The following is a 6,127-nucleotide window of genomic DNA, read 5'->3' as shown; positions in this document are numbered from 1 at the left end:
GCACGGCAAGACATACATCAAGTGTTCTCAAGTCTTTAAAGACTCAATCCGATAAGATAACTTCAAAGGGTAAACTCAATTCATTACAAGAGAGAAGAGGGGGAGGAGAAACATAAGATCCAACTATAATAGCAAAGCTCGCGATACATCAAGATCATGCCAAATCAAGAACACGAGAGAGAGAGAGATCAAATACATAGCTACTAATACATACCCTCAGCCCCGAGGGAGAACTACCCCCCCCCCCTCGTCGCGGAGAGCACCAGGATGATGAAGATGGCCACCGGAGAAGGATTCCCCCTCCGGCAGGGTGCCAGAATGGGTCTAGATTGGCTTTCGGTGGCTATGGAGGCTTCTGGCGGCGGAACTCCTGATCTATTGTGCTCCCCGATCATTTTAGGGTATATGGAGATATATAGGCGGTAGAAGTACCTTAGGGGGCCACGAGGGTGGAGAGCGCGCCCAGGGGGTGGGCGCGCCCCCCTGCCTCGTGGCCTCCTCGTAGATCCCCTGACGTGCACTCCAAGTCTTCTGGGTTGCTTTCCTTCCAAAAATGAGTTCCGTGAAGTTTCAGGTCAATTGGACTCCGTTTGATTTTTCTTTTGTTCGAAACCCTAAAATAGGCAAAAAAACAGAAACTGACACTGGGCTCTGGGTTAATAATTTAGTCCCAAAAATAATATAAAACTATATAATAAAGCCCATAAACATCCAAAACAGAAGATAATATAGCATGGAGCAATCAAAAATTATAGATACGTTGGAGACGTATCACTAGTAGTGTTAATTACTCCTTGTAGTTGATGCTAGTTGGTTTATTTGGTGGAAGATCATATGTTCAGATCCTATATGCATATTAATACCCCTCTGATTATGAGCATGAATATCCTTTTTGAGTAGTTATGTTTGTTCCTGAGGACATGGGAGAAGTCTTGCTATTAGTAGTCATGTGAATTTGGTATTCGTTCGATATTTTGATGAGATGTATGTTGTCTCTCCTCTAGTGGTGTTACGTGAACGTCGACTACATGACACTTCACCATTATTTGGGCCTAGAGGAAGGCATTGGGAAGTAATAAGTAGATGATGGGTTGCTAGAGCACCCAAGCAGCGGTCCACCCACATACCAAATTATCAAAGTACCGAACGCGAATCATATGAACGTGATGAAAACTAGCTTGACGATATTCCCATGTGTCCTCGGGAGCACTTTACATCATATAAGAGTTTGTCCAGGCTTATCCTTTGCTACAAAAAGGATTGGGCCACCTTGCTGCACTTTATTTACTTTTGTTACTTGTTACTTGTTACAAATTATCCTACCACAAAACTATATGTTACCTATTATTTCAGTGCTTGCAGAGAATACCTTGCTGAAAACCGCTTATCATTTCCTTCTGCTCCTCGTTGGGTTTGACACTCTTACTTATCGAAAGGACTACCATAGATCCCCTACACTTGTGGGTCATCATCTTACGGCCAGGATGTCCTACATTGCACATGAGTGCATTCAAGATTTCTCAAAGCGAGCAAGTCTTAATATTCAAAGACTAGAAGAAAATTGTGAAGGATCGCAACAGATAAGTAGAGGGGGCAGCAATCAGAAGCGCGACCCACAATTAGGAGACAGGTTCATCTGCATGCTCCAATATGATGAAGCAGGATTGCTACATATGTTCTATGCTATTTTACCTGAGAGAGAGCAGCAGGAGTGATTAGCTAGCTAGAATGAGTTTGAAGATGATGATGTGCTACACTATGACTATGATGATTAAATAGCTAGTGTTGGTGGTAATGACTATGATGATTATTATTAGCTAGTGTTGGTGGTGATTAGATAGCTACACTATGACTATGATGATTAAATAGTGTTGGTGGTAATGACGATGATGATTATTAGCTAGTGTTGTTGGTGATGATATGATGCAAGAGTTTTTAAATTAGTATGATGATGATGTTGATCATGATGATTTGTTATTATGATCAAGATTAGTTATTATATCATAGGTGGAAGGAACGCGGATTAAATTCATGTGGATGGATCAAAAGTGACCAAAAGTTGAATTAGTAGGATCGTCGTCCTAATTCAACTTTTGATTCATCCAAATGAATCTAATCCATGTTTCCTCCTCACAATGATATATTAATTCATCATGGACATAATGATATAACAACCTATTAATTGTTAATGTATCAAAATTTGTATAACGGCGTATAGATACACTAAAAATAAAAAATGAGAAACATAATAGTGGTAGCGCGGGTGCGCGGAAAACGCTACTACTAGTTGCATCAGCAGTAGCGCCTGTATGGACAGCGCTACTGCTAAGGAGCTATAACAGTAGCGCTGGTAGGAACGCGCTACTGCTAAGTGTTAGATGTAACACCGTATCAATAGCGCGGGTCCCCGCGCTACTGCTAGGCTTTTTCCTAGTAGTGCCACCCCATTCCCTTGTGGTTCCAGAACAGAAGAACGACAGCGGTAGCTTCTTTCTCCCCACCGTGCTCAAAATAATATAAGTGAAGCATGAGAGAACAATAGTTTCTATAAAACAAATCAACCATCGTGCTCTAAAAGATATAAGTGAAGCACTAGAGCAAAACTATATAGCTCAAAAGATATAAGTGAAGCACATAGAATATTCTAATAAATTTCAAATCATGTGAGTCTCTCTGAAAAGGTGTGTACAGAAATGAGTATTGTGGTAAACTAACAAGCAAAGACTCAAATCTACAAGACTCTCCAAGAAAAACAAATATCATGTGGTGAATAAAAATATAGCTGCAAGTAAAGTTACCGATAGACGAAGACGAAAGAGGCGATGCCTTCCTGGGCATCCCCAAGCTTAGGCTTTTTGGTGTCCTTGAATTTTACCTTGGGGTGCCATGGGCATCCCCAAGCTTAGTCTCCTTCCACTCTTTGTTCCATAATCCATCAAATCTTTATCCAAAACTTGAAAACTTCACAACACAAAACTCAAAATAGAAAATCTCGTGAGCTCTATTAGCGAAAGAAAAAAAAACACCACTTCAAGGTACTGTAATGAACTCATTCTTTATTTATATTGATGTTAAAACTACTGTATTCCAACTTCTCTATGGTTTATAAACTCTTTTACTAGCCATAGATTCATCAAAATAAGCAAACAACTCAAGGAAAACAGAATCTGTCAAAAACAGAACAGTCTGTAGTAATCTGTAGCTAACGCAAGTTCTGGAACCCCAAAAATTCTAAAATAAATTGCTGTACGTGAGGAATTTATCTATTAATTATCTGAAAAATAATTAACTAAATATCACCTTCCAAATAAAAATGGCAGCAATTCTCGTGGGCGCTAAAGTTTCTGTTTTCTACAGCAAGATCAAAAAGACTTTCCCCAAGTCTTCCCAACGGTTCTACTTGGCACAAACACTAATTAAACACAGAAAACACAACCAAAACAGAGGCTAGGTAAATTATTTATTACTAAACAGGAGCAAAAAGTAAGAAATAAAAATAAAATTGGGTTGCCTCCGGAGGGAGTCCTGGATTAGGGGGTGTTCGGATAGCCGGACTATACCTTTAGCCGGACTCCTGGACTATGAAGATACAAGATTGAAGACTTCGTCCCGTGTCCGGGAGGGACATTCCTTGGCGTGGAAGGCAAGCTTGGCGATACAGATATGTAGATCTCCTACCATTGTAACCGACTCTATGTAACCCTAACCCTATCCAGTGTCTATATAAACCGGAGGGTTTTAGTCCGTAGGACAACATACACATCAACAATCATACAATAGGCTAGCTTCTAGGGTTTAGCCTCTTCGATCTCGTGGTAGATCTACTCTTGTACTACCCATATCATCAATATTAATCAAGCAGGACGTAGGGTTTTACCTCCATCGAGAGGGCCTGAACCTGGGTAAAACTTCGTGTCCCTTGCCTCCTGTTACCATCCGGCCTAGACGCACAGTTCGGGACCCCCTACCCAAGATTTGCCGGTTTTGACACCGACATTGGTGCTTTCATTGAGAGTTCCTCTGTGTCGTCGCCGTCAGGCTCGATGGCTCCTACGATCATCAATAGCGATGCAGTCCAGGGTGAGACCTTCCTCCCCGGACAGATCTTCATCTTCGGCGGCTTCGCACTTCGGGCCAATTCGCTTGGCCGTCGGGAGCAGATCGAAAGCTACGCCCCTGGCCGTCAGGTCAGATTTGGAAGTTTAAACTACACGGCTGACATCCGCGGGGACTTGATCTTTGACGGATTCGAGCCACTGCCGAGCGCGCCGCACTGTCACGACGAGCATGATCTAGCTCTGCCGCCAAACAATGCCCTGGAGGCCGCGCCCGCATCGGCTCCGACCCTTAATTCGGAGCCAACTGCGCCGATAGAGGATGGGCGGTTGGACGCCACCCCGGGGACTACGACCCCAATGGCGATTGAGCCGAACACCAGCCCCATACTCTACGAGACTCATGACTCCAAGGAGCCGGACTCCGAACCCTCCGCACCCCTGCCGATCGAATCCGATTGGGCCCCGATCATGGAGTTCACTGCCGCGGACATCTTTTAGCACTCGCCTTTTTGCGATATCCTGAAGTCACTGAAGTCTCTCTCTTTATCAGGAGAACCCTGGCCGGACTACGGTCAGCAAGGTTGGGGTACGGACGATGAAGAATTTCAAAGCCCACCCACCACCCACTTTGTAGCCACTGTCGACGACTTAACCGACATGCTCGACTTCAACTCCGAAGACATCGAAGGTATGGACGCCGATGAAGGAAATGATGAAGAACCAGCGCCTACTAGGCCCTGGAAAGCCACCTCGTCATATGACATATACATGGTGGACACCCCAAAAGAGGGAGATGGCGATGGAACAGCAAAGGATGACCCCTCCAAGAAACAGCCTAAGCGCCGGCGTCAGCGGCGCCGCTCAAAATCCCGCCAAAACAAATACGGTGATTCCAGCACGGGAGATAATAATACTCCGGAAAGTGCCGAAGAAAACCCCCTCCAGCAAGACTTAGCACAGGAGGATAGTGAAACCAGCCCTCATGAGAGAGCGGCAGACAGAGAGGTCGAGGACGACAATTATATGCCTCCCTCCGAAGACGAGGCAAGCCTCGACGATGACGAATTCGTCGTGCCAGAGGATCCCGTTGAGCAAGAGCATTTTCAACGCAGGCTTATGGCCACGGCAAGAAGCCTCAAGAAAAAACAGCAACAACTTAGGGCTGATCAAGATTTGTTGGTCGACAGATGGACTGAAGTCCTTGCGGCCGAAGAGCATAAACTCGAACGCCCCTCCAAGAGCTACCCAAAGCGCAGGTTGCTACCCCGATTAGAGGAGGAAGCACTTGATGCGGCCGACCGGCCACCTCGTGGCCGCAACAGAGAGGCCTCCTGGCCCTCCACTCAAGCCGCACCCCTTACCAAGGCACGGGAATATGCGCCGGACTTACGAGACATGTTGGAGGACAAGGCAAGGCAAACACGCTCGATCTATGGATCGCGTGGGCGCCCCACGGCTCGAGACGGTAATCGTCACGCCGGCCACAAATTCGGCAGGGCCGAAAAAAGCTCAATGGAGCTACGTCATGATATCGCCCAGTACAAAGGCGCCGCACACCCACTATGCTTTACCGAAATCTATGGCAGCACTCACGACTCTCATGACCCGCTTTTGCGTGAGAGAAGACAACTGGCTTGCTCGTAGAAACAATATGACCAAGAACCCTGGTAATTCGGACACCAGGGACAGTAGTGGCAGGTCGCATCGCAACAAGCAGAAGCACCGCATTAACGGCGACAATGCTGAGGATACGGCAGTTAATGCCGGATTGAGAGGCTCTAAATCCGGTCAGCGGAAAAAGCCATTCAAAAGGAATCCTAGGGGCCCGTCCAGTTTGGACCGAATACTCGACCGCTTGTGCCAGATACATGGCACCCCCGAAAAGTCGGCCGATCACACGAACAGGGATTGTTGGGTGTTCAAGCAGGCAGGCAAGTTAAACGCTGAAAATGAAGACAAGGGGCTGCATAGCGATGACGACGAGGAGCCCCGGCCGTCGAACAACAGTGGACAGAAGGGTTTCCCCCACAAGTGCGGACGGTGAACATGATATACGCAACCCACGTCCC

This window comes from Triticum aestivum, chromosome 1A (genome assembly GCF_018294505.1).
Source record: "Triticum aestivum cultivar Chinese Spring chromosome 1A, IWGSC CS RefSeq v2.1, whole genome shotgun sequence".
In the NCBI taxonomy this organism is placed as follows: domain Eukaryota; kingdom Viridiplantae; phylum Streptophyta; class Magnoliopsida; order Poales; family Poaceae; genus Triticum; species Triticum aestivum.
Note: the sequence above shows the minus strand (reverse complement) of the source record.